We start from the raw sequence: 27,868 nt of genomic DNA, 5'->3' as shown, positions 1-27,868 counted from the left end.
GAGAAATGTCAGTTTGGCATGACGACAATATCCTATCTCGGGTATACCATATCTCAGGACCGCGTGCAGCCCCTTCCTGAAAGAATTCAAGCTGTGACCGACTATCCCGTGCCAACCTGTATTAAACAGCTGCAGGTATTCCTGGGAATCGCGTCGTACTTGCGCAAGTTTGTCCCCAACTTTGCGTCAACAGCTGCACCGCTCACGGACCTGTTAAGGAAGGGAACACAATTTCAGTGGGGACCATCGCAGGACGACGCTTTCCGGACCCTTAAACATCACTTGACCCATAGCCCTGTTCTGTGCCACTTCAATGAAGAATGGACTACAGAGGTACACACCGATGCAAGTCAAACTGGTATAGGGGCCGTTCTTATACAGCGTGACCCGCACGGACGTGAGCACGTCGTCGCGTACGCCAACCGCAAATTGTCTGACGCGGAGCGCCATTACCACTCCAATGAACTAGAGTGCCTGGCTGTCGTCTGGAGCGTTGACGAGAAGTTCCGGCACTACCTGTTTGGCCGACAATTCACTATTGTAACGGATAACTCCGCTGTGGCGTGGATGTTCGCTAAACAGCACCTCAAACACAAGTTTGCGCGGTGGATAGTTCGGCTGCAAGATTACACTTACAACATCCGTCACCGCGCAGGAGCACAAAACCAGGTTGCGGATGCCTTATCGCGAAACCCAACCGAGGAACGCTCCCTGCAAGACCGCGAAGACTGGATAATGTTCTCCCAGGAAGAAGTTTCGAATGCCCAACGCATCGACAAAGATTTAGACACCATTATGAATTCCCTATCAGACACGGGCCGCAACGCCAAATTTGCTTTACGCGACGGCACGCTGTATCGTCGTCGTTGGGTCGAGAAGCAAGACAAACGCCACCTTTTGGTCATTCCTACCTCCTTACGTTCGGGTATTCTGCGTGCCATCCACGACACACCCGAAGGAGGCCACATAGGCTACCGAGCAATATTGCGCAAAGCACAAGAGCGCTTTTGGTGGCCGAGAATGGACAGGAGCGTGCGTTCGTACGTTGCAAGCTGTAAAGTGTGCCAACAACACAAACAGCGTCCGGGCTGTCAACCTGGATTACTAACACCGATTACGCCTCCGGAGACAATTTTTCACACTGTGGGAATAGACCACATCGGGCCTTTTCCAACGTCGGCAGCAGGCAACAGATATATTATAGTCGCGGTGGAGTACTTGTCAAGGATTATAGAGATCGCTGCCGTGCCTTGCCGCCAGTTGCGTCATAAACTTTCTGCGGGACCACTTCGAATGGAGACACGGCCTCCCTAAGAAACTCATCTCCGACAGGTCGACCATTTTCCGCAGTCGTGACCTCCGTACCTACCTCCGGCAAGCGGGGGTTGAGCATCACTTCGCGGCAGCCTACCATCCACAAGCGAACGGCCTGACAGAGAGGTCGAACCAGACGCTACAAGCTCGACTGGCACCGTATTGTACGAGCAACAAGCCCGGTGAGGCCGACTGGGACGAGCATCTCAAAGCAGCTGCATACGCAGTTAACACGGCGTTGCAAAGTTCAGCCGGAACCTCTCCCTACGAAATTGTCTACGGTCAACTACCAAAACTTGGCGCTACACTCTCCTTGGACACGCCTGTACAACCTGGACGTTCTGCTGCACGAGGGACACTTTGCCGCAAAATACGAACCGAGGCGCGCAAGAAGATAATGCATGCCCAACAGGAGCAAAAGCGACATTACGACCGTCGCCACCGTCGCGCACCGCCATACCGTATCGCCGATGAGGTGTGGGTGCAACGAGGTACACCGTCCCCTGCGAAGAAACTATGCGCGAAGTTTGAAGGGCCCTTTATTATTACGCAACAACTGGGCGAGAACACTTGGCGAGTGCGGTCCTCGGATTCTGACTCGCGCGCAGACAAAAGGAGGCGCAACAATTTTGCCGTGCATGTGTCGCGTATTAAGAATTGTGTCCGTAGAGACGTCTGAAGTGCCGAAATCTGCTTTTCTTTCAGAGGTGCACCTTTCGCAGCGTGGCCGAGTGTGATGACGAAGAGCGGCAACGTGCTGGGGCGCATGCTCGGGTTGCGCGAAGAGAGAAGGACGAAGGCCAGAGAATAGAACAGCCGGCCCACGGACGGGCGTTGTCACCTGTTTCTCTCTTTACAATATATATATATATATATATCTTGGCCACGGCTTCAAACGCTTCAGCCGTGATACGCAAGGGTTCATCAAGTGATACGACATGCATACGCACGACCGTGCTTCAATAAAACGCTTTCAGAAAGAATGTTACGTAATTTGCGGTAACCTTAGAATGGCGTCAATCGAAGCAGAGTGCCAAGACTAACTGCCCTAGTTTTATCACAGTCATTGTTTTTATGTATAAAAAAAATAAAACGAGTGAGGACTTTCGTTTTTCCATACGCTCCCATTGTAGGAATATTTAATAGCTGTGGAAACAAAACTGGAGCTTTCCACAACATGACTGCTGCCGTCGTCTCGTGCGCTTTGTTTCCTAGAAGCTCCCTGTGGTCTGCGTTTTTAAACATTCCTCCTGTACGCTTAATTATTCGCGTAAATCAGGTTCGTTCCATTAAAAACGAGCTAGCTTCGCGCCGTGGCCGCATGAGGCTGTAATTGCGTGTGTTCTGGAAAGCTGAATATGTTAAGCACGTTCAATCTCAACATTAATTAATTAATACCCGTAGAAACATTTTGCTGTAGAAACATTTGGCTGTTCCAAATCCGGGGAACAATAGCCTCAATTCATCGCCATGCTGACTCGGAGGGTCCTGACTTCTACTGGCGCCCCACAATAAGACATGGCGACAGGACAAGTGTAGCAACGAAACATATGAATGTAGATTAATCGTATAGACATAAATTAAGGCCGACACTCCGTGTAGCGCAGGTGCGAAGTAAGTTAGAACTGAACCAGGGGCACAAAGGCACCTTTGTGCCTTTCAAAGTGAACGAAAAAGCACCCTTTCCATCACTGGGATCTGAAACACAACTTCGAATTACGCGTTAGATGATCTACCAAGGGAGCTACAACGCAGGTCGGCTTCTCGGAAACGATCGCTCTAAACGGAATCTCATGCTTGTGCGTCTTTGCGGCGAAAAACACCTGCATCAGCGCCCCCTTGCTCTTCCGCACTTCACTTGCTGGCTTTGAAGCGAGAACATGTGCAGTAGGCCAATGGCACGGGCTCTCACCTTCGCTGGCTTCTGAATATGTTAAGCACGTTAAATCTCAACATTAATTAATTAATACCCGTAGAAACATGTACCGTGGACAGATATTACCAACGACTTGCGACATCTTGAGCTGCTCAGTATATTAAAGCGAATCTCTTTTACCCTCCTTCCAGAAATTTTCTTAATTTTCTTAAATTGAACCATTTAGGTTGCATAGATACTGACATTTTGAAACCCACTAGATCGCCTCAACGGGTCGTGGTGCGTGTTATTTGTATGACAAAAACTAATAAAACAAGGTAATGTAATAAAAACGTGAACGTTGTTTTATTGACATCCATGCTGAAAACGAACACGAGAGTTTTTATATATTACGCTAATGACTGAACAAGTTCGATGAATCTGCAATGCGCAACGTACACAACTGTTAAATATAACAAACATTGATTGCCAGCTTAATTGCTGATGTTGATTTTTATTGCTTTTGTCTCTTCAGTACACATTTTTCTTGTCAAAGTATTTTCTTCATGTTACATGCTGTTCGCTTCCCATACTGTCATGTACGACTTCATATATATCGCTACCCACTCTGCAACAACTTCCGCTGAAGTCAGCAGTATTATCAAACGACAAACAAAGCTTTCCAATCAGGGCACACTTATAAAACAAGCTATATATTTACTTCTAAATATATTAGCTGTCGCAGTAATTCTGCCTGTCTAAAAAATAAATACAACACTGACTATTCGTTCGCGGTTTTCTTATACAATAGTATAATTGTATGCAGGACTTTGATATCGCATCGTACGCTTTTCAGAAGTTGATTGTCTTGCAAACCAACACTTCGTAGTCGGTGTAGCGGTGTTCGTCACCACCATACGGTATATACAGGCAATTGTGTGATGGGTGCACTTTGCCAATGGTCAGCGTTCCGTTGTGGAAGGTGCGGCCGATGTACGTACAACGGCTCTCCTGTGCTGGACGTGCCGCCCTGTATGGCTCCATTTGGCACCGAGCCGTGGGAAGCTGGCACCCACGCCATCGGAGGACCATCAGAGATGAGCACCTGACAGGATAGACAGGAATAAAACGTGATAGCGTGTGTGATCGCTTTCCAATGACCTTGTGAACGGGGATCTTGCGAATGTTCATCTCGGTATATATCACTGGCCTAGCCATTCGTCATTGTCTAGTTCTGCGTATTGCTGGCGTTCGTCTTATACGAACCATCGGCATGTGTAAAATGTGGTAGGACTCGCTTTTAAGTTGGTTCGTGCATAGACGTCATCTCGGGAAGATCTAAATCAGGATCACAAGCACCCAGTTCCAGTTTAAGTGTAAGAGAATGTCTTACTGTGCGGCAATGCCAATGCGTGCATGTTAACTTTGAAATTGAGTGTGTTATTCTCCGGTGAAGTCACAGGCCAGAGCAACTTATAGCTAGCTTCAGCCGGCTTCTTTGCCTTCTACAAATAAACTTTTCTCTCTCTTTCTTGAGTGTGATTATCGCCAAGTGTACTCCGATAATTTAGGTGCCTTTGTGTCCCTGGTTCAGTTTTAACGGAGTTCTCACCCGCGCAACACGGAGTGTCGGCCTTAATTTATGTCTACACTATTAATCTACATTCATATGTTTCGTTGCTATACTTGTCCTGCCGCCATGTCTTATTGTGGGGCGCCAGTAGAAGTCATGGCCCTCCGAGCCAACATGGCGATGAATTGTGGCTATTGTTCCCCGGATTTGGAACAGCCAAATGTTTATAAGTGTGCCGTATACGTTTCTGAACGGAAGGTCCGCCATATGGGCAGTGACTTCGAAATTACGGACAAAGGCTGTACAGCTGCCAGGACGCATGACCCGAAGCTGGGCTCTCAGAAATGTTTTTATCATCTCCTGATACGACTGTCTTACTCTGAATTCGCGAAGGAGAGAAGATGACTTTTAAGGGCTAGTTTTTCTTTGTTAGACACAATATTAACGAGAACTAACAGACAATAATGCCAAGGAAGGTATAGGGGATGTTTTTTGTAGCAATTAGCATATAAATGTGAAGAAAGTAAATTGGACGAAAAGATAACTTGGCATTATTGTCTGTTAGTTCTCATTAATATTCTGAATTTGCGAAGCATCTGCATGGGTTGGCCGTCAAGACGTGTGCGTGGTGCTTTGCAGTTTTAGTTGCCAGACCCCTTTTGCAAACTACATCACCCATTCAACCAATCAGAAAGCCGTGCAGCTGCAACGGTATAACCTGTCAACAGAGCAACGCTCGCTGAAACGCAATTTGTCTCAACCCTACTCTCTCCTTCGTCAGTCACAGGGGATCAGAGGAAAAGAAATGCGCCAGGAAATAAATCGGTACAAAACTCAGCTCCCGCTCTCGGTAAAAGTAACCTACTTGATGGTGAATAATTGTGTAACCTGCCAGCTTATGTAGTCCGATTTCATATTTTTTCGTTCACTTTTTCTTCAGTAACGGTATCCTCAGGGCCGGTATTCACAAAATTTCTTTCGCGTAAGTGCCGTCCGCGATCAGCCATCGACAGAGTGGTCGTCACACCAATCGCTATCGTGTGTTCATGGAGCCGGAGTGCTGGCCAGTGCTCTTACGCAAAGAAGCTTTGTGAGGGGCCCATGCACAAGATGAAGCTTTACGCACTTGATAGTCCCTGTGGCTGTGCTCGGCGCCAGCGTAGGAGACGTAGCAGCAGCTGTGCGAAGGCAACACTTTGCCCGGGATGACGTCACCGTCGTGCACCGCGCGTCCGATGAAGGTGGTCTCCCCGCCGTCTTCACCGCCGGGCACCGCGTTAACCGGTATGTGACTGCCGTGGCACATTACCCACTGGCAGACAGGCTTGTGGCAGTATGCTGCGAGACAATGCGAGCAACGTGTACATTAACCTGGTCGCGATTTGCCCCAATTTATAGAAACTCTCAGCTTTTGCGCTACTGGAAACACCGGGCGTGATTCATGAGGTTGCAGACACTAGGTTTGGAGGAATCAGTGAGAGGGAGAGAGAAGGCTATTTAATAAAACGTAAGCCAATCTAATGAACGACAAGATAATAATTGTTGGGGTTTTACGTCCCAAACCCACGATATGATAATGAAGGACGCCGTAGTGGAGGGCGCTGGAAGTTTCGACCACCTGGGGTTCTCTAACGTGCACCTAAATCTAAGTTCACGGGTAGGAAGAACAAGCCAGACTTTAACTAGGAGGCCTACTCTATTCATAGCTTCGCTGTTGTACGCGCGTTGGATAACACGACATGCACATAATGCGTTCCTCCTCATCAGTTAATGCCTTCGCGGGAGATGTGCGTACGGCGAGTGTCTGTCGGTGCGAACTAGACCTCGAACGCGTTACCTTAAAGGGCCCCTCACCAGGTTTGACAATTTTGAGCTAACGAGCGCAATGCATACACTGGGCGTTCACGATCACGTCTGCCAAAATTTGCAACGCTACGCGCCGCGGAAATGGGTCAAATTTCAAGGTGAACGCTGCTTGCCCTTCCTCTCGCGGGCGCGCGCTTTAGAGAATGAGGGGATGACGTACATGGGAAAATGGCCCTACATAGATGGTAGAGCTGTGACGTCGCTCCTCTACGTAGACGGCTGTGCTCTGACGTCGCCAACAGTAGCACGTGACACTGCGATAATTATTTGACACGACATGTGTAGTTTGTGTAATTTGTTGCTTGAATAGATTAATAAAACTTGAGAGAAATAATGAGACACACAAAGGGAATGTGCGCGTCTTTTTCTTTTTTTTTTGTGAATTGAAGCGAGATGCGGGGCTAATGCGCCACCGTTTCCCATGCGTTCGTGTCCCCGCGGTTAGAGCATCGAGCAGACGCCAGCCCTGGAAACAAAAGTAATGTTCTGGCGCGTTCGAGCACTCATTATGCTCATTTATTCTACCGCGTCCAAGTAAACGTTAAGGCGGCACTGGCTCATGATACCGCCACTCGTGCCCGTACAAATGTCGCAAATGTTATGCCCGTCCCGCAGAAACAGGCAGTACACCACAGAGAACGCCGACACAACGCCCACGGCCGCTACATAAAAAAAATTGGCCGCGTATCTGCGTGCTTCCCTGCAAATGTCGTCTAAAGACGATAGAAGAGGCGCTGCGTGAGATATGGACGCCATCTGGCAATACGTCGGGAAACATGAGTGCTGTGTTGCGGGCTGATAGTCCTGGTGCAGCGGCAGGCGAAGACCGGCGGTGACCAACGCGACCGGTGGGGACGCCGGCCAGCCCGAACACGCTGTTTGGCGCGATGCGCCGAAGGAGAAGAAACGTCCGCACTCAACGAGTACTCTCCACAAACTCTCTTACTTACACGTCGCCTGGGTAAAACAGGAATGCCAGAGCGGCGCCCCCTGTCATTCGTACAATGCAATACTGAACCGAAACCGAAACACAACATGAGCTTGTGCAGAGGGCACGGAGGAAGACAAGTTTCAGCGCTGTCGCATTTTCAGCGCACCTTAAGAAACTAGGGTTGTAACATTGTAGGGCGTGTAGGGCCAGAAGGATCGTCACGACGAAAACCTGCCTCCTCAGTCGTATTCGCCTGGAACGTTGGTGTGGCTTCGCGTTCCCTCCTCCGCTCCTGGCCTTTCCAATAAGCTACTGCCTAAGTACGAAGGCCCCTACCGCGTCCTACGTCAAGCATCCCCAGTTAACTATATGACTGAGCCTGTTCAATCATCTACGGACCGCCGTCGTCGCGGCCGCGAGACTGTTCACGTCGATCGACCGAAGCCGCATTATGACCCACCAGTTGTACCTGTTCCTTAGGTCGCCAGGATGGCTCGTTTTCCGTGGGGGAGTGATTTGTAACATGGTAGGGCGCAGACAAGAACGCCCGCGAAAGAAGAAGACGAAGACGGTTGTTGTTGGCGCTCGCGCTTGCTCGGCTTGGACCGCTGATCGCTTCAGCTGTGGCAATCTTTTAATAAACGCGTTACTGTCTCAATGTTAAACGCATACCATCAAGGTCTTTAAAATTGCGTATCTATGTAATTTCTATTAGAGGAACACACCACCTAATACTTACCTAATGATGTTACGCCTCAGATATGCGTAATATTTACTTTTTGATCGACAACGTTCACAAGTATGAACAGCCGTACCAGTTCAAGATGGGTGGGCGGTAAGCAAGTGGTTCAACTTTGGCCGGTTGGCCGAATCGGGTGACGTGCCGACAAACAGAAAGACAGAAAGACAGACCAAAATTTCTGCGTTTAAGTTCCCCAAGAAAGACTATCGTCTTTAAAAAAAGGTAGCGGCCGTAAACGTTAATGCCTTCGCCACTGCAAAACGCCACTCGCGTGCTCGGGCTGGCTCGGCACGTCATGCGCACGTGACCACGCATGCGCATGACGTGTCCATGCGTATGTGTCAAGTGAAGAGGGCAGGGAAGAGATTTGGCTTGCGAAGGCTACACGGGGCGAGTGGCAAGGGTTTGAAACTCGCCTCCTCGCATCATGGTTTCGCGCCGCTACAAATTATTGTTTTTCTCAGCTCGTAATGAACCGATTTGAAAAATTCTTGCGGCATACTGCTCTTCATTCGGCACACAACAACTTCCAGCGTCTAACTAAAATTTGCTATGTGGCCTGGTGAGGGGCCCTTTAATTCCGTATGTTGTGTGCTTCGCTTATGTCGCACATGCATGTGGTGCGCGCTGCGCGCATCATTTCATTGTAATTCTTTTGAGGTGCCAGTAGCACGCTGCTTCATAAAACATATGTCCAGTAATCATCCGTCAGTATTTAGGATCAAAGTAAAATTGTTTTCTAATACGATTACGTTTCGAACATAAATGTATACCATAAGTGCGATAGCTAGGGGGTTAATTGAGAAATTATTGCTACTTCTATTTTTTATTACACTAACTGTTCGCAAAATTTGTGTCCAAAGTGCGCGAAGCGTCTGTGCAAGCGCATTTGTATTAAAATCACTGTTAGACTCTGGATATAGTCCGAGAATACCTAAGAATGCAGCGCCAACTACACCGCTAGCCGTCAGTTTGTATGGACGTGCCTGCCCATCACGTTCACTCAATACCATTACATCTATGTAATGACGAAGTTTTCCGATAATGTCTGTTTTGGGGACGATATTCGCGCACGCGGAGCCGCAGGAGGCAGGTTCAGTGCAGTATTGGGGGCGTTGCTTGTTCGAAGTACTTAGGTTGCCCCCCCCCCCCCTCCTTTCTTTTCCCTTCAAAAAGCGCAGAAGGCGATACATTATCGAAAATGACAAACTACATTTTGGGCCGGCATAACTGAAAAATTTCTTGAGCTCAATCTGTTTCTTTCGCACCACCTACCGCTCACGAATCCCTGGCAGGCCCTAGTGGTAGGCAAAGGCGATGCCCCGTTCGGACCAGCGACGAAACGCGAGAAAAACACACTGACTAGAAACGTCACATGATACCGGCCCTGATGACGTAGAGCGCACACGCAGCTACTCTTCACATGTTAAGCATGCTGTGCAAACAGCGAGGATGTTGACCGCGGCCTTGTAATTGCAGCTTGACAGGAAGCAGAGCCGACGAGCGTATCCGCTGGCCGGGGGTCGATGGGTGTAAAACTAGAGATGCTCTAGCGAGCATTGTTTCTTTCTTTCTTTCTTTCTTTCTTTCTTTCTTTCTTTCTTTCTAGCCTCCACGGTGGTCTATAGTGGTTATGGCGCTTGACTGCTGACCCGAAGGTCGCGGGATCGAATCCCGGCCGCGACGGCCGCATTTCGATGGAGGTGAAATGCTAGAGGCCTATACGTACTTAGATTTACTGCACGTTTTTTAAAAAAACCCCAGGGGATCGAAATTTCCGAAACTCTCCACTACGGTGTCCCTCATGATCATATTGTGGTTTCGGGACGTAAAACCCCAACAATTTTTATTTATTCTTTCTTTTTTTCTTTCTTCAGGGTGTTGGGTACATTTTTCACGCACCGTTATGTTCTGCGGCTCAAGTTGCATCTTCGTGTTCGTTCCCCTTTCTGAGGCAATATGCGTATATTGTATAATATTTCATTGCTTATGCATTAACAATAAACATGTAACGGGCTATCGAAGAAAGAAGTATGTGAGTAGCAGTGGTTAATGGCAACCCTGTATTGGTCGCCAGCCTGTCAGTATGTGGTCCGGAAGCTAGCACATCACAACCCGCCGGCAGGAAGCGCCTTGCAACACGCAGGCTTTTACGCTTTGTCGTCAATATAACTTAATTACTGCGTGCTGACCACTTTACAGGCTCTGCACTAGTAAATGTGAGTATGAAACTAGTAACTGATTAGCTAATTGTTTTTGTCTTTTCTCGACATACTTCTGCTGTCCAACCGTGCACGAGTACGATGAAAATTGGAGCAAATGGTCATTTCTTTCGTTCATTGAAATTTCGTTTCATGCTTTACAATGCGAATATTGAATTTGAACTTGTGTGCAAGCAAACTTTATTTCGAACACGCGACTTTTCAAGCGATGTGAAAGGGGATGCAACATTATTTGATGTCTTGCTTTTGTGAGCGACAAAAAAAAACGAAAAAAAAAAAGAAAACGAAAATGTTCGCACGTGCGTGTTCTTCCGAAAGTACGCAAGAAACTCGCTGTGCTCGCGCTTGCATTGTACACCTGCTCCATCGCCTTATGCACTGCAGTTCGTGGCTACCGCAGTTGAAAACGCAGTGATTCCACTCCTGCGCCAACTGCGATAAAGTGCGCCAAATTGTATTTACTGCGCCATCCTGATAATATCGACGAAAATTGCGCCAAACTGCGCCAAAGTCTTAGGTTTGGGGGCGTCTATAACCGGCAATCGCACGGACGGCGCGTCAGAACATATGCAGCTTGATCTTGGGGCTGCCAAAGTCGCAACCATGGACCAAGAATGATTCCGCTGAATAAATAGCGCTCGCGCGTGCGTCCCGCATAAGCCACGATGCCAAGCACGGTGCCGACGCAGCTTCTGTTCTGCAAGTCGGCTCGACAGCAAAACGCGCTCTCCGCAGAGACTCGTGACGTCTAGGCCTCTCGGTAGCGAGAAAGTGCGACGGCGATTCATTGGCGGACGTCGTCTGTTCCAGAAACGCTGCTGATAGCTCGTTTCAAGCGTCGCACGGCACGTAAGGAAAGCAATGTTCAGTAATAACTACATGTGTGCTGCTAAAATGTCTGTCACTTCTGTTTCCGGACATCGCGGAATGAAATCTGGGATCGCTAGCAGTATATATATGGAACAATATCGAATTTTCCTTGCTTCGCGTTTATGGAAGAGCACGCGAACGGTGGAAACACGTTCACACTTTTCCTAGGATATACTTTATCCATGGATCTTCATTAGGAAGAGCTTTTTCGTAATTGCTCATACGAGCACGTCCGAGTTTAATCACGCTGTGGTGAATACCCCCTAAAAGGCCCTGCCCTTTCGAGCTCACGTGCTAGGGTTCCAATTCGAATTTGTTGCTTGCTTTTTAAAAATGTCATCTCATTAATAAAAGCATATATCCTGGTCGGAGCAGCCGCAAATACGCAGCTGTCAGTAGCGGGCCCGTCACTGACGGCCCGCAGTGAAGCGGCTACCCCATGTTAGACGTCCGCCCCTCGCTTTCGGGGGTCAATAGCTGGCGGGTAAAAAACTCAGTTTCGCTTAAGGGCGAAACAATGAATGCGATACCAACAAATTGTATTGTTAAACGAAGTAAGGCTAGCAGCTAACTCTCTTGGATTCGATCTCGCGTAACTCAACAAAACACTAGTTTAAGGGAATATGGCCGCTCCAGGAACCGAAGCGTTTTCTTGCTCTGAGTTCTCTAAACACGAAGTAAGCGTTGAGAGCACAGCAAGTTTACGAGCCGTCTCTTGATGCCTCGAGATGGCGCGCGCGCAAGCGACTGCGCCCTTTGAACGATGCGGTCCCCCCCCCCCCCCGCGCTCCTCTGGCGTCCTTTCATGCTCCTTACGAAAGACGGGCGGGGCGTTTCCTCTCTGTTTGATGAGCAATCGACGGCAGGCCCGCACGCGGGAAGATGTTATCTCATGCGCTGTCCGTGCGACGGAGACAGACGGCCGGCTAGCTTAATCTCCGCTTCAGCCGCGTTCGTCGCCAGCGCTCGCGAGCTGTTACCCGCGGCTAGAATGCGCGCGGTGATGTTATTAATTTGGTCTTTGTACAGAAAATTACGGCAATGGCGACGACAAAAATCCGCGGAGAGCGTCCATATAATTGTTATCACAATAAACATTTTAAAAAAGTTGAGCCATTTCACTCAGTGAAGTGGATGATAAGCGAAGCTGTTTCGCGCATGACAAGGAGGTGACATGGTGGAGGGCAGTTTGGTATGTAAGTCCAGGTTGTTAACGTTCAATACGCAATATTAATGCGAAAGCATCAGATGCTTTATCAAACACGAAAGTTGACCGTCGGCGGCGTCAATCGATCGATGCAAAATAATCATATGATGACGCCATCACGACGTCATAGATCGTCGAAACTTGTGACGTCATCATGGCGTCATATATCGTGATGTCACGTGATGACGCCATCACGACATCGTCGCTTTACACTGCTTCCGTAATCGGTGCGCCGATCATGGAGCTAGCGCAAAACCAGGTGAGGTGCAGAAAGCTTGCAGAGAAGGAGGGGGAGGATCAACCCGTCGATCGAGAAGAAAAAGTACCTGGCTTTCGCCTTGGAGTTTTTTTAGGGGAATGCATTAGGGACAGTGTGGCTCTTTGGCATTGAGGCACTGCTGTACGTCACGGCGTTTGCCTACAATGTCTGCTGATAACCACATAGATGTATTTAGAGTGTTATTTCTTGAAGTGCAATTTTATTGATCTGGTATTCTGCTTATTTGCTAGTGTCGAAAATAATCGCCGAAGAGGTTAATTCAGAACACTCAACTGCATGAGCCCTTATTTTTTCATTAGCGAGTGAAGTATGGTGTTCTCCTGAGATGATTTTTTCCATGAGATTTGCAATGAATCGAAATATTTCTAGCCTTCATAAGAGCCCCATAGTAATATTCCGGTGCTTGAATTTATTGCAATATGCTTCTGTAGTGCACTCCAGGATGTAAAATTTGCTGCTCCAGAGTGCTCCCAGATGCAAACTTATCTGCTCCAAAGTGCTCCAAGATGAAAATTTTGCTGCTCCAAAGTGCTCCAAAACGGAAATTTTGCTGCTCCAAAAATTGCTCCATATCAGAAGTCCTCGGTAGCATCACTGAAAACGCGAATGAATAGAACATTAATTAAACTACGCCTGCGCAGCCCCTATTGCACCAACCCAGCTCGGCAGGCAAGCATGTTGAACGCTGTCTCTCTATGCGACTGCTCCGACGCAGTGGAGACGAGAGCATGCATGTCAGCATTTCTCAAAGTTTCGTCTGAGCCCTGGAACCTGGACCACGAGCTAAAGCGTTGCACTCCAGCTCTGCCGTGCCAACATTTCGTAATGTCACCTTAAAATGACGGCCATTAGTGCCACGACATTTTGTGACGTGACAAATACAACTTTCGTCCGCTTCGTCGAGATTCAGGTAGTTTTGCAACGTGATAAGCAATCGCTTTTATCGTTAAACGACATGCGATGCTTGGAGTTGTGGGTCTTTATTTCTCCGCCGCAATTGTCAGTAATGCTATCAGGAATTCGGCTCAGCGGATGATATTATATAGCTATCTAATGGCTGCTAGAGGCGGTCATGGTACTCAGCTTAAATGTATCGCGGCAGTTCCGAAAGGTAAAGCCTTACATTTGTCATTTTTAAACTGATATAAATATAGTGAAATGGAGATTAAATTTCAGCTTTTTACGACTGGAGCAGAGGAAGGTACGGTGTTTACCGCGTCCGACCTTGTCTGTTGACAATGGCCACACTCATTAGACCAAAAACGTCAAAATCATGTACGGTTACGTAGAATGAACATTAACTTGTAATACACAACTGTGAATTATGCTCCTTTGTGTCATGGCATACAGCCCAGCGACACTTGCTAAGGCACGAACTTAGCTGTCTTTACGTTGATGAAGCATCGCTCATACCATTTGTCTCACTATTATGACACGCACGACTTCATTCACCGGCTTGGTGGATTACCACCTTGTTCCGCATTTGGTATACTGCGGTTTCATAATTTGTTGAGTTAACTTGTAAAGCAGTCTTTCGTATTAACGTCTACAGACTTTTACTACGACTTACTAGCAGATTGTTCTTGGGCAAAATATAACAGAAATGATCAGGAGCGCGTAAGGTCGTACTCACCTCCGTAGCAGTCCATGATTACGGCCTCTTCGCTGTGGGCGCAGGGATGCTGAGTACTGGAGTGAGGCTCGCAGATATATATTAGCTGCTGAGCTGTCGAGACGTGGCGAGAGTGTGAACAGATAGAGAGTAAACTCGGCTCATGCAAAAGCGGAAGCGGAGTCAGCGCGCACTCGAACCACCCACCCCCGATGTTTACATTGACTGTCGGTGTCATATTGCCTTTTTACGCGTATAGCTCAGTGACGGGATGAAGCTTGCACTGTGTTTCAAGCAATGCCGCAATTTTTGCTCTCCGTTTATCGCGCTACTGGTTTCATCGACTTCAGTGGATATTTATTTGTGTTTTTTATTAGTCTATCAGTGACCGTCGGTAAAGATGTCAGCCAAAAAGTGCATGTCCTGAAATATTTATTTATTTAGTTTCATTACTGCAAATACCCCACTGAAGGAGTTATCACATCGGGGGTTAGCAGTAACCTATAGCATACGTACGACGGTTACTGCAAAAAATGTGGACTTCTTGCTAGCAGCGTACACGTGTGAGTCTTGAAAGTAACGAATGCTGTACATTATGTCCGTATAGCCAAGTTCGGGTGGATGTCCTTAATTTGTGGACCTGTTTATTGGGTGTACGTGTGATTTTTATGTATGTATGTATGTATGTATGTATGTATGTATGTATGTATGTATGTATGTATGTATGTATGTATGTATGTATGTATGTATGTATGTATGTATGTATGTACTGTTGCCGCGCTCAAGAACGCGGGTGCGATTGCCTACTTTGACCGTAACTACTCCATGGATAGCGCGGATTCGACACAGCACAAAGGAAGAACACAGTGCGTGGTGTGCCTGCGCGTGCTCACGCCTAGGGCAACTTTTCTGAATAAGTCCGTTGCGACTAGCGCTTGTCCTGTGCATCTGTGTTCTTTGTTTGTCCTGTGTGGAATTCACACTATCCGGTATTTAAGATTATGAACCAACTAAGCCAGCAACGAATGTATGTAATACTCGATATATTGTTCCGGAGCTCTCAAAACCCAGAGATCGGAGTTGGTGTATGCAGTGGTGAAAACTGGATATATCCCCTTGCAATGCATGACACGGTGAGTATACGATATTGACACATTGACACACACGTTTATTCCGTGTAGGAATGCGCGCGTTCCTTTTACATGATCGCATCTTCGCGAGTAATTTTCGTTGGCTCTGTTAAAGCGAACTACTCCTCGGGTTCACGCTTGATTATTCGTTCAGGAGGAAGTCAGGCTTCTTTTCGTTTCGCGCAATTCAACAGATAAGGCCCAACTGTATCTGCTCTTTCAAGGGATAGTGAAATGTCTGCTGCAGCGCGTGATACGCCGGCAACTTAGATAGCGCGAGCCTTTCGGTCTCGCGCTATCCGCGCCGTGGGCTCTGAGCCATAACTTTTACCGTGTACCATCGGCCTATGTATGCTGTATCCAATGGCGCCTACATGCAGGAAGACAGCGGCAGATTTATTGCCTCCACGTTTTTCTCTCCATAGGCTTTGTAATATGGCATACATCGGCTCACTTGTGTGACGTTTCGCCGGCAGGCGCTCAAGCCTTAGGTCCATTCATTTCGCGACACGTTCTGAACCATGGTATAGGAATCATGGAACAACAAACCGCCAAAAACAAGGACAGACGGAAAAGAGTGGACACTCTGTCCCTGTTTTTGGCGCTTTGAAGTTGTTCCTTGATGTCTTACAAAATCGCCCAATTCTTCCGGGCTTATAAGCTTAAAGTATAGGAATCGCTGCACCTCAGTGGTTCGTTTTGATAGTGCGGCATGGTGGCGTCTTTACGTGGCCATTCGAGACGCACGGTGCAATTTCAACGTTTGATGTGTCGCTTCAGAAGAAATTACGCACTTTCTGCTAGAAATACAGGCTTCGCTCTTTGCACAAGCACGAAATAGCTCTGAAATGGCGCTGAACCGGGTGTGGATGAGTTCACAAACATCTGGGTAAATCAAACGGTTCACCAGTGCAGCTACGAGGTGTTGCGTGTGTGCCAGAATGCACAGTGTGCCATATGCAACAAAATGTAGCGTTTTTTTCTTTTTTTGCAAGAAAGGGTTAATTCAATCAATTGCAAAAGAACTTCTGATTTTATCTTCAACCACGCAAACGAAATTATTTACACCCAGTTTTTTCTTAGAAGCCTTTCGAAGGACTGAATTGCAGGAATGTGCAGATGCGAATTCTTAGCGGTCTTCGCTGAAAACAGCTCTTGTTCTTACTCGATGTGTATCTTTCTGTAAAGGAAATTTTGGCGCTGTTATTGTCATCTTCATTCGAAAAGGGATATGACTTGCGTTGTTGCTGTTTCTTGTAGTCGTCGTCGTTGTTGTTATTGTCGTTGTTGCTAATGTTGTCGAGCCGCTGGTCACACTCGATGACAGAATGGGTATTATGACCGCCAGTGAGACTTACTTAATAGTAGCATATAGGATGGCGGATGGGAAAAGAGAAGGAAAAAAAATACATCAATCTTCCTGTCCCACTACTCTCGTACAGCCCCATGATTTTGCCAGAATACGCTTCCGTGCGTATGCAGCGCACCTACGTCACGGAAAATCTCCTGGCTACACAGTTGTCCAGAACCAACAATATGGAGCTTAGGGGGACCTCATTGTGCAACAAAGGCAGCATAATTACCTCGCACCAATGTGTGAGCACACGGGCCCTTCGTATTTCACTCTCCCGCAGAGGCATGTACAGCTCCCACATCTCTAAAGCGGAAGCTTCGAAACAGAAAAAACATTCGTACCGCGGGTTAACCGTCGTGGGCGAAAACGATGGAGGTAACGCCGCGTGTAGCGAATGCTTCCACCTTCCGAAAATACGAGAGACTCTATGTATAAATAATTTAATTTGCATGCAGCTCATTACGCAATGGCCCGCCTAGAATTCTAAATTGCGGCGAATATTGCACCGGAACCGAGCAGGAAAATTAGGTCTTACATCGATTGCGCTTATGCATTTATCATTTCATGATTTATCGTCACACGGATATTGCACTGATAAGGAACAATAGCGGTCACCGTGGAATATTCGAGTTCCGAATTCGCGTTGCCAAGGCGCCCATACTGCCGGTGAAGCAGCACAGAGCTTGAAGGTGACGAGGCCGGCCAACCAGCGATTCTTCACCAGCATTCATAAAAAATGGAGTGTTTCACTATGAGCCCCTGGAAAAGACGCTCGATGGCAGGCGCCATTTCCCAATGAAAAGCGAACGAATGCATGTCAGTCGTTGTCGAAGTGTTGCCTGCCACAGCAAGGCAAGGCAAGGCTCTTCTGCGGTCGCTGCAACGTGCTGTCCTGAGCGCTTCCAGTCCTTCCACAGCGCATAAGCGGAATCTGCAAGACCGATCGTCAGCATTTCAATTTCAATTGTAATTGCTTCTTTCACTGTTCTAGTATGAATGCTGAATAATTTTCAGAGTAAGATATAATTTATGTGTACTGAAACCAAGGGCTAATGTCGGCTTACAGCATGTTGTCCTCATATGGGGACACATCGAAAATGTGATACAGAGGTTCTTGATTACTTGAAATAATATTTTTTTCATGCTCTTCGCGTCCCCTAGTAGCACAATTAGGCCAAAAATATTTTTTATCCTCTGGATTTATTTCATGCATAAGAGGGTTAACAGTTCCAGCGAAATTAACATAAACATATAGGCGTCTTTTGCGACTCTTGCAGTTCTCACTGATGGCACTATTTCTAGGGTTTTATGCTGCCATACGAGATGCTCGCAAAAAGTTCTCTTCGCATATTCCGATTATTTCTTTCTTGCTTCCACGGCGGTTTCCTCTGGTGTGTGTGAATTACCTCCTCAAGGGTGGGCAAGCCCGATACGCAAACCTTGGATAAATGCGCAATTGCTACAAATGATAACAAGAAAGAACAAAATCTATCACCTGTTTATAAAATGCAGGAGTGCTGAACTGTTTATTTACTTCGAAAAATTTAGAAATAAGCTCAACGGTGAACTAAAGCAGGCAAATATTAAGTACTACGAACACTTATTTGATAAAAATAAAGAACGACCCTAGGAAGGTTTGGAATGAAGTAAGAGCCCTCACTACTATGAAAAGACAGAGCGCTGACATGAACATAAAGACAACCACTGGCGTGTTGACAGGTACAGCAGCAGCAGCAGCTGCCTTGAAGGAATATGTTGTTTCCAGTGCCTAGTATCCTGATAAGGAGGAACACATTACCACACCTATTGCGAACGATTTCAGCTTCTCTAACTTAGTGATACTTACACCTGTTACCATGGGCGTAGGCAGGGGGGTGCAAAAGGGGCACTTGCCCCCCTCAAGCCACACTGGCACTTGCCCCCCACCCAAGCTATGCCAGCTCTCTCTCTCTCCCCCCCCCTCCCCCAGCCGCGATGTAACACGGGCTTGCACCCCCCCAAGGCAAAATCCTGCCGACGCCCATGCCTGTTACCCCTGCCAGCGCCTCCTCTATTTTTTCAGTGCCTGGGCGAACGCTCTCCTCGGGCCGTCGAGCGCGCGCTCCGCCTCCGCTCGCCCCTGCCGCGTGGTGGCTCTGTGCGAGTAGACTACGATAGGCTGGCACTGAACGACCGCGCGTATTACGAAGCTCACGAATTCGTGTTTGCATCCGAATTTAATTGCATTCGTGCTTCTCTGAGGCTTTCGCGGGTACAGGGGGATGGAAAGAAACACGAACATACTGGCGCGCTGTTTTCATCACGCTTTGACCGTGGTGGCAATAAAAAGATGCTAGATGGTTTTGATTGTATCATGGATGGCTCCGTCTTTTCATCAATAATCCAGGCTACAACTACTTGAAAATAAATTCGAAACAGGAAGAAATGTAGATGCCACATGTTCGCGTTTCTTTACATCCCCACTGTACGTATTCCGAAGATACACTTGTTATTGCCTTGGCGATTCTGACAATGAAATGTCAGGTTTTGATAATGACAGCCATGGCAGCTGTGAAATCAATTGGCCTAACGAATCTTTTCTAGTGACAAAAGGCGATGTTTTTCTTGTCAGTTTTAGAAAAAAGAATTGACGTTCATTATATCGGTGGAGTCAAGAGGAGGAATAACCTGTCAGCGTCAGTGGGCACTTCCTGCGGAATAAGGAAAAGAGCTTAAAGTTTTACTGTCCTCCTAAGAAAGATATGGGGACTTTTCCAATTATGGACATCGTGATGAAGATTTGTCAGTGTCAAAAACTATCGGGGTGGCAATGTTTGTGCGACCCTGTTAATGTTTGGTGTTGAACTATGAGCTTATAACGGTCGCTGAAGACGTTTGGACCACTATGTTACATATGTCCCAATCCTCCCAAGTGACGTCCCAACCCACCAAAACAAGAGGGTGGAATGGGACAGATTTTAGCTATTGCAAACTATTTTTTTACAGCCGAACCTGGACTGGTAGTAACTAGTGCGTCTCAGAAGTTTTACAGCTTGTTTAGACATGTATTATAATACATCAAACATCGTTCTGCGTTCAAGCTCAACAAAGCTAAAAATATAATTGTGAAAAGTGTCACAATCCTCCCGACTCTCCCCTACTCTACTGTGGTAGAGCGATCAACCTGTCCCGAATGCAGGTAATGTTTCTTTGTGTTTAGAAAAATGGTTGACTATTTGGAGTACTCTGTTAGAGGACAGCTGTGTCCAGCCAGGGTGTCGGAACGAAATGTTTTTCGTTTCGGTTTTGGTTTCGTTCAACCGCAAAAAGTTTCGTTCCGTTTATGTTCCGAAACGAAAAAAGTAAACGTTCCGTAACGGTTCGTAACGTTTTTTTTTTTTAATGCAAAAATTTGAATTTAAAGTACTCATAAAAGCATGGGATTTGTTATATAGTTACTTGCCCTCCGCTTAATTAAGAAAGTGGGAGAGAGGTAAAACACGTTCTTTCCACGTTCTTCAGAGGAGTGGAAGAAACTCTACCACGAATTCCTACCAACTAGCACAAACTAGTACTATACCCTTCAAAGTCATAATATTTATTTTCTCAAAAGTCAATTACGGCTTTTTTTAGCGGGCTCAATGCTTTGTGTCAAGGGAGCGAGCACGATCTCAAAAGCAGCATGTCATTGAGTGCACTCTCTGTGCGAGACCGCTGATTTGAATAAAAAAATTCGCCAAGACTGCGCGGAACACGCAGCACAGTCACAGCGTAAGCTGGAACAACAGCCTTTCTAGAGCCCGTTCTATACTTTCTTGGGGAAACTAATACAAGTAGACATGCAAAGTACCCACTACGCCATAAATCATAATTTTTCTGTAGTAGCGAAGCACCCACTATGCCATTTTTCTTCATTCTTCGGAGAATCGTAGTACCTGCTACACATCTGTGAGGCACTATGTGCACTCTGTGCTGTGGCTAATGACGATGAAGAATTATGGCTGAGCCCTTTGTAACGGGTTAAAAGCATTCAACGACTGACTCCTTGAGCAATTCGCATTGTGTGACGTCAGGTTGCTATTTTACTCTTCTGCCACGCTATATAACATATGTTAGCACGATTCCTTGGCCGTCATGATTCCTGTGTAGAGTATTTTTGCGGAGAAGTTACAAGCAGCAGCGTGACAATGTGGTGGGATACTCGACTGCCACGCACAGGGCGCGGGTTAAAATCCATTCGGATTCTAGAAATTTGTTTCTCATTTCATTTTTTTTTCTTATTTCACGCGATAGCGGTTACGAACACCAGCGGATGGTGCCAAGATCGGCTGTTCTGATGTCATAACAGCTTTCGCTGTAACAAACTTCGGTGCCGACTATGCCCTCTCCACGCTGGCCTGCGTGACAGGCGCGCAAAAGTCCACTTGCGTTAATATAAACATATCTGGTTGCCACTGTTTTCGTTTTTCGCACAATTTCAACATATCTTTCCTTTGGAATTCTGCCTGAGGTACGCGCTAATACTGTACTCTGAGATGTGCATAATCGCTCACGTTGCATGACCTCAGTTCGGGATTGCCAAGTTTTCTCGTGAACCGAAAAACGATTGAAAAAATTTCGGTTTCACTCCGGAACGAAATAATAGATAAAGTTTCGGTTACGTTTCCGTTCCGGTCAAAAATATCGTTTTTTTCGTTTTTCGTTTTTGGTTTTCGTTCCGTTCCGACACCCTGTGTGCAGCTGTCCCTGTTTAGACGATCTACATCAACTGTACTGTTTAGAAAAAGTTTATTTACACTATGTACATATACTAGAACCCGACGACATTCTCTTAATCAGGGTTACATACACATCGGCACAGTTTCGCGCCACGTCAAACATCACTATCGTGTGATGAACGCATCATTACTGTAATATACTTGACAGACGTGACATGAAGTACAAAGGAAAATAAATGCGTTCTGTTTAGAAAAAATTTATTTACACTATGTACAGAGTATACATCCTGCGTGACATATCAGTGTTGAAGGGACACATTCACATTTTCACAATTGTACATCACAAAAACTAACACTTTCACATAGGGCGAACAGCAGAAGTCTGATCAACATAACAACAAACGAACATAGCTCACAATTGACACAATAGGGAATAGGGTTCTACACCGAACACAAGATGAATACTTAGAAAAGTTTCGCGTATCCGAGGCCGGCTCTCACATTTGGGGATTTCCTCAAGCAATAGTTTTGATGGTGTGCAGGTCGCTATGCCGCGGCGGCTAACGTTGGAGCGGTGGCCCCTGTCACGCGCCCGCACGTGACATTGCTGGTGGATCGCGAGTCGCACACCATCAGGGACGTTGACAGAGAGAAAAGCCACTCGGAAGCTCGCGCTGGCTTGCGATTGATTCTGTTGGCTCGAGATTACCAGCGCTACACATACGCGCTTAAGTGCTCCGTCTGACGCCAAATCCATACCGTACTTGACGCGCCTTTTATCCCAGTGCCCCGGACAGATGTTTTCCACGTTTTGTGGGGATGTCCCGAACCCCTGGTGGCAGACCCCATTCACAACCTTTCCCTTTCCGCGTAGGAGACCGCTCTTCGAGCCACCAGCTCTGATGATCCGCTCTGGCTGGTTTACCCGACCTACATAGAGATGTCGGCCAGGTGGCTCTCGGACACTTAGGGACTCAACCATGTTTAAATATATTTAATATAGCTTTAACCACCACTGCGCATACAAAAAAAATAATCTTTAGGCGACCTTAATGTTCAATATAAATGGCTTTAATGACACTAGTCTCTGAGCGTTTGGCGGAACTTTGGTTCACTTGAGCAGAGTTTATAGGCCAACTTTTGGTCATCAACTTGCATAGCTTCGGTGCACACACACAGTACACTAGAACCGGGCTTGTTCGCCGTCGTTCACTTCAGTGAGTCAACTAATGAGTGAAAGAAGAATGTTCTGGAGCGGGTATGTTCCATCTTGATGACCCACACCCACAAGAAAAAAAAAAAGAAGTCAGACAGTGCCCCAGGCGAAACGTATCGTCATCTTTATCGCCTTCTTCTTTTGCTTCTCAGTCAATATTTTTGGACCCCCCTCCATTCCCCCGAAAGCTTCGTGCACCTCACGGGAAGCGGCATGTACTTTCACGTGGTTTTTTTCCTATTTATTTATAGATAATGTACACCGACGCTTTCACTGTGGACAGGTCATTCAAGCATTTATATTCGGAATCCGCTGTTACGGTGTAGATTTTGTCAATCCCTGCTTTAGTTTATCGCTGTTTCTACGTTGTGTGTTTTTCTAAAAACAACTCTACCTGAGTTCATGAAGGTTTATAGTTTTGAACATGTCATTGCTCTATAGCGACAATGTTAACTCCAGATCGCAATCGCGAATCTATAATTTAGGATTTACTTTCAGCATTCATTGTTTGATTCGACTGGTAATGTTGTGACTATGTACTGTCATGTCCACAATGGATATACTGTGAGAACTTTTCGTCTGGTGTTCTCTTTCTTGTTTACCACGGATATTTTTCACAACAACAACAATAATAATAATAATAATAATAATAATAATAATAATAATAATAATAATAATAATAATAATAATAATAATACTAATCAATCAATCATTTATTTAACGTGCCCAGGAACAACCGTGAGGTCTTTGTGCAGGCGCACGCAGAAAAAACAATAAAAATAAACAATACAATACAGACAGTATTCAGAAATAAAAAGAGCAAAAACACGTAGACAAAGAAAAATGAACACAAAAGGGGAGGAGAAAATAAAGACAATATGAGAAATATTAAAGGGGAGATTGCACATATACAACTATGCGGAAAGATGGAGAAGGGAAGACTTTGTACATTGTGCCATACTATGTCAAAACAGTGCAAAGCTCGGATAAAAACAATGATTGTGGACTATGAAAAACGTCAAGATCAAGAAAATTAATATTATAAAGACTTTGTATTCTGTGAACGGTAGAGTGTTGGAAGAAGGAGGCAATAATAATAATAATAATAATAATAATAATAATAATAATAATAATAATAATAATAATAATAATAATAATCAATCAATCAATCAATCAATGATTTATTTAACGTGCCCAGGAACAACCGTAAGGTCCTTGTGCTGGCGCACGCAAAAAAGAAACAATAAAAATAAACAATACAATACAGACAGTATTCAGAAATAAAAAGAGCAAAAACACGTAGACAAAGAGAAATGAACACAAAAGGGGAGGAGTAAAATAAGACAACACGAGAAATATTGACGGGGCATAAAAAATTAGATTGCATATATACAACTATGTGGAAAGACTGAGAAGGGAAGACTTTGTACATTGTGCCACACTATGTCGAAACAGTGCAAAGCTCGGATAAAAACAATGATTGTGGGCGATGAAAAACGTCAAGATCAAGAAAATTAACATTATAGAGACTTTGTATTCTGTGAACGGTAGAGTGTTGGAAGAAGCAGGCGGGTACATGAAACGGTCTGTTCTCTCTGGTTAACTTACGCGGAATTCGAAAATTTACACAATTGAGAAGTACAGGGCAGGATATGATACCGTGGACTAGCTTGTAAAGAAATAAGAGATCAGAGCGATTTCGTCGGCAGTGAAGTGATGGCAGTGATAATAATTCAGCAGCACTTGAACGAGATCCATAGTCATTTTTAGCAAAGCGATGGTTATATATGCTGAGGAATTTTTTCTGGACTCGTTCAATGGTGTTACCGCTGGATTGAGCAATGCCATTCCATATCACGGACGCATACTCAAGTTGCGGAAGACATATTGCCGTGTACAATTTGTGTAGGGCCATGGGCGACCTGAATTCTCGAGATATTCTACAAACACATCCGAGAGAACGAAGGCCCCGCATAGCAGCACGCTTAACGTGAGAAGAAAAGTTTAACGCGCTGTCAACAACAACACCAAGATCACTGATTTCATAAACCTTGCATAACGGCACAGAATTGACAGAGTATTGAAATGACACGCTAGATGTTTTGCGAGTGATAGACATGAATTTTGCCTTCGAGGTATTCAGAGAAAGGGTATTACCGTCGCACCATTCGGAAAAAGAGCGCAAGTCTGACTGCAGCAAGCGACAGTCGTTAACTGAATGAATTTCCTTAAAAATCTTGATGTCATCGGCGTACAAGAGGAAAGAAGAATTACGAATGGCAAAAGAAACATCATTAACGTAAATTAAAAATAGGAGTGGGCCTAATACCGACCCTTGAGGGACCCCACTAGTCACTTTATACAAAGAAGACGTTTGGCCATTTGCGGCAACATAACAATATCTATTGAGCAGATAGCTCTGCAGGAGATTCACAACTGACAAGTCAACATCAAAGTGCGCAAGTTTAACCATAATCAGCGTGTGGCTGACTACGTCAAAAGCCTTGCTCAGGTCACAGTAAATTACGTCAACCTGTCCTCTATGAGAAATAGGTGTGAAGATCTGCGTCATGAAACTAGCAAGATTTGTGGTACACTGTAAACCACTTTACACCCATATGGGTGTAACTTGGTGTCTATAACTCACACCCCTACACCCCAAAAAATAGGTGTACCAGCAGGATTACACCTATACAATGGGTGTAATTTCAAACTTTCACCCAATGGGTGTGCTTGGGTGTAAAAGCATATTACACCCAAATGAAAAAAAGGGTGTAGGGTGTAAAAGCACGTTACACCCAAACGAGAAAAATGGCGTTAGGGTGTTTATGCACAATTACACCCAAACATCCAGGCAAAAATTTCCATAATTCGAGTGGTTCCCCCCTCCAAGTTGGCTTCCATTGAAACGGTAGAAAGCTTACCCTTTAGCCAGTCCTTTCAAGGGCGCATGACCTATTATAGTGGCTCCTGCCACAGAAGGAAAATGCTGGCAGCAGCACTGATTTTATGGTGCATATGAAGCACGGCATATATGGCCCTTACATATACAGTGCAATCGTTACTGAATACAAAGTCATTACCTAAAATGTGTTGACACACATTGCAAGATGTTCACACAATTATCCAATAGCACAAAATAAAGCCAAGCTTTTATAAACACAAAGCTCGTACATCCGAGACAAATTCTACGGTATTCAATGACCTTTATCGAGTGTGTGGAGCGGCATCGCGTATGTCGCCAAACAAGGAGCACAAATGACATGGAGCACAAATGACCAAGGCGTTTGTGTCAAAATATGACGCAAGGGCGTTATTTCCACTTCATAATGAGGAATTCAATTTAACATGCTTCATTGTAACACAGCCGTATAGTGCAGTATGGGTCTTAGAACAAGCTACACCCGTGCGAGTGGGGTGTAATAGATGAAACCGCCCTCGAAAAGGTAGCAGTTACAGGGAGAAGCACAAATGAACCTTCTTCCCTGTCAGCCCCCTTGGGGCACTACAGACACCTGATCCCTTCGGGCGCACCCCAGCATGAATTTTCCCGCTGTAGTTGCCCTTCCTAAGAAGGGTAATATTGGTGCCACTTATACCTGCACTTATGCAGTTGATAAAATAAGGTGCCATCGTCTTAAATGGGCTGCATAACATCAGTGTATGTGTTTGAAATCAACAGGAACACACAAGGTACGGTCTGGTCGTTCTTCTGTTAAAGAGATAGTTCAGAAATGTGCAATTCCTTGATGAGAAAGTGGATTGATAAAGTTTCAAAATTCCAGCAGTGCCCACACCATTGTGCCTGTTGTCGACTTTCTTAGTAGGGTAAACACTGTCATCACACAGCTGTAGCTGATACACGAGCAGGGTATCAATGCTCCGTGACAACTCACGCAACATTTTAAGGACTCAGAATGTCGTTTTCCACAGCAGGCCTCCATATTATCTCTTTTCTGGGAAAGTACATGAGTGAAGTAGAAAACTGTGCACATTGCTTGAATTATGAAATATTTGCCACTTTCTCAAAAGCAATGGATTGTGGCTCCAACACAAAAAAGTGAGCAATCGGGCCATGACGCGCACGTCGCAGCGCATGCTGAATGCGGTAATATGCAGGAAATGCATGGGAATAGAGACGTTATGACCACGACAGCCCTGCAGAAGCATTACCTACATAACAACAGTTCAATCAAATTTTACACGGGCATGTTCAGAGAAATTTAAAGATTATCCCTTTCCAAGCAAAGACAACAGAATCATTGGTAATTGAATAAAACGAGTATTTATTTCCTTTAAAAATATTGACAAAACTTAAAGCTTGTCATATAGCTCAAAAATAAATTTTAAAACAATATTCGATGCAATGATTTCACTGACCAAGTACTGGCAGTTTTGTTAAGCAAAAGTTTCAATAGCAAAAGAACTCAATTATTAAAACTACTGCAAAAAAGTCACAAACTCCTTTGAATATAAAACCTAAGCCAATAACCACAAAGTGGAATGACCTGTGAGAACATGTTGAAATCGGCAGAGACAATATGGCTTGTATTAAAATGTCACAAGAAAATGAGCAAGAAATTGAAATGAAATACTAGTACCCGCCATAGTATTCGTTTCTGTATAATGTAAAACAAATAACTACTCGTTACCATATGAAAATATAACTTTATGGCTTAAGCTCGAGTTAATCACAGGTGGCGACATACTTTAAGCAGAAGCTAAGGCCTATTTTCTAGGCTTTCTTGAAAATGTTCAGGAGCTTTACTACTTGTGTCCTCGGAGTCATTACCCACTGGCCAAGAAGGAGCCATTCAAGAGCGACGAGAACGTTGAACGCCTTGTGATGGCAGTCGATATTTAACAGCCAATGTGCTGCCATGAGTGCAGCTACTCATTCTTCGGCATTGGAGCCACTGAAGAGCAGTTCTTTGTCCACATGGAGGAAAAGCTTGCTTGCATAGGGAAGATCGGGGCCATCGTACACAATGCAAGGTGT

The 27,868-nt window shown here is 45.6% G+C and overlaps 1 pseudogene; it reads right to left on the bottom strand.

Annotated features, from left to right (window-relative positions):
* Nucleotides 1-4,017: 4,017 nt before the first annotated feature.
* The window catches only part of LOC119382833 (uncharacterized), an 85,649-nt pseudogene continuing 61,798 nt past the window's right edge, over nt 4,018-27,868 (bottom strand).

This window comes from Rhipicephalus sanguineus, chromosome 1 (assembly GCF_013339695.2).
Source record: "Rhipicephalus sanguineus isolate Rsan-2018 chromosome 1, BIME_Rsan_1.4, whole genome shotgun sequence".
In the NCBI taxonomy this organism is placed as follows: Eukaryota; Metazoa; Arthropoda; class Arachnida; order Ixodida; family Ixodidae; genus Rhipicephalus; species Rhipicephalus sanguineus.
Note: the sequence above shows the minus strand (reverse complement) of the source record. Positions and strands in the feature narration are given on the sequence as shown.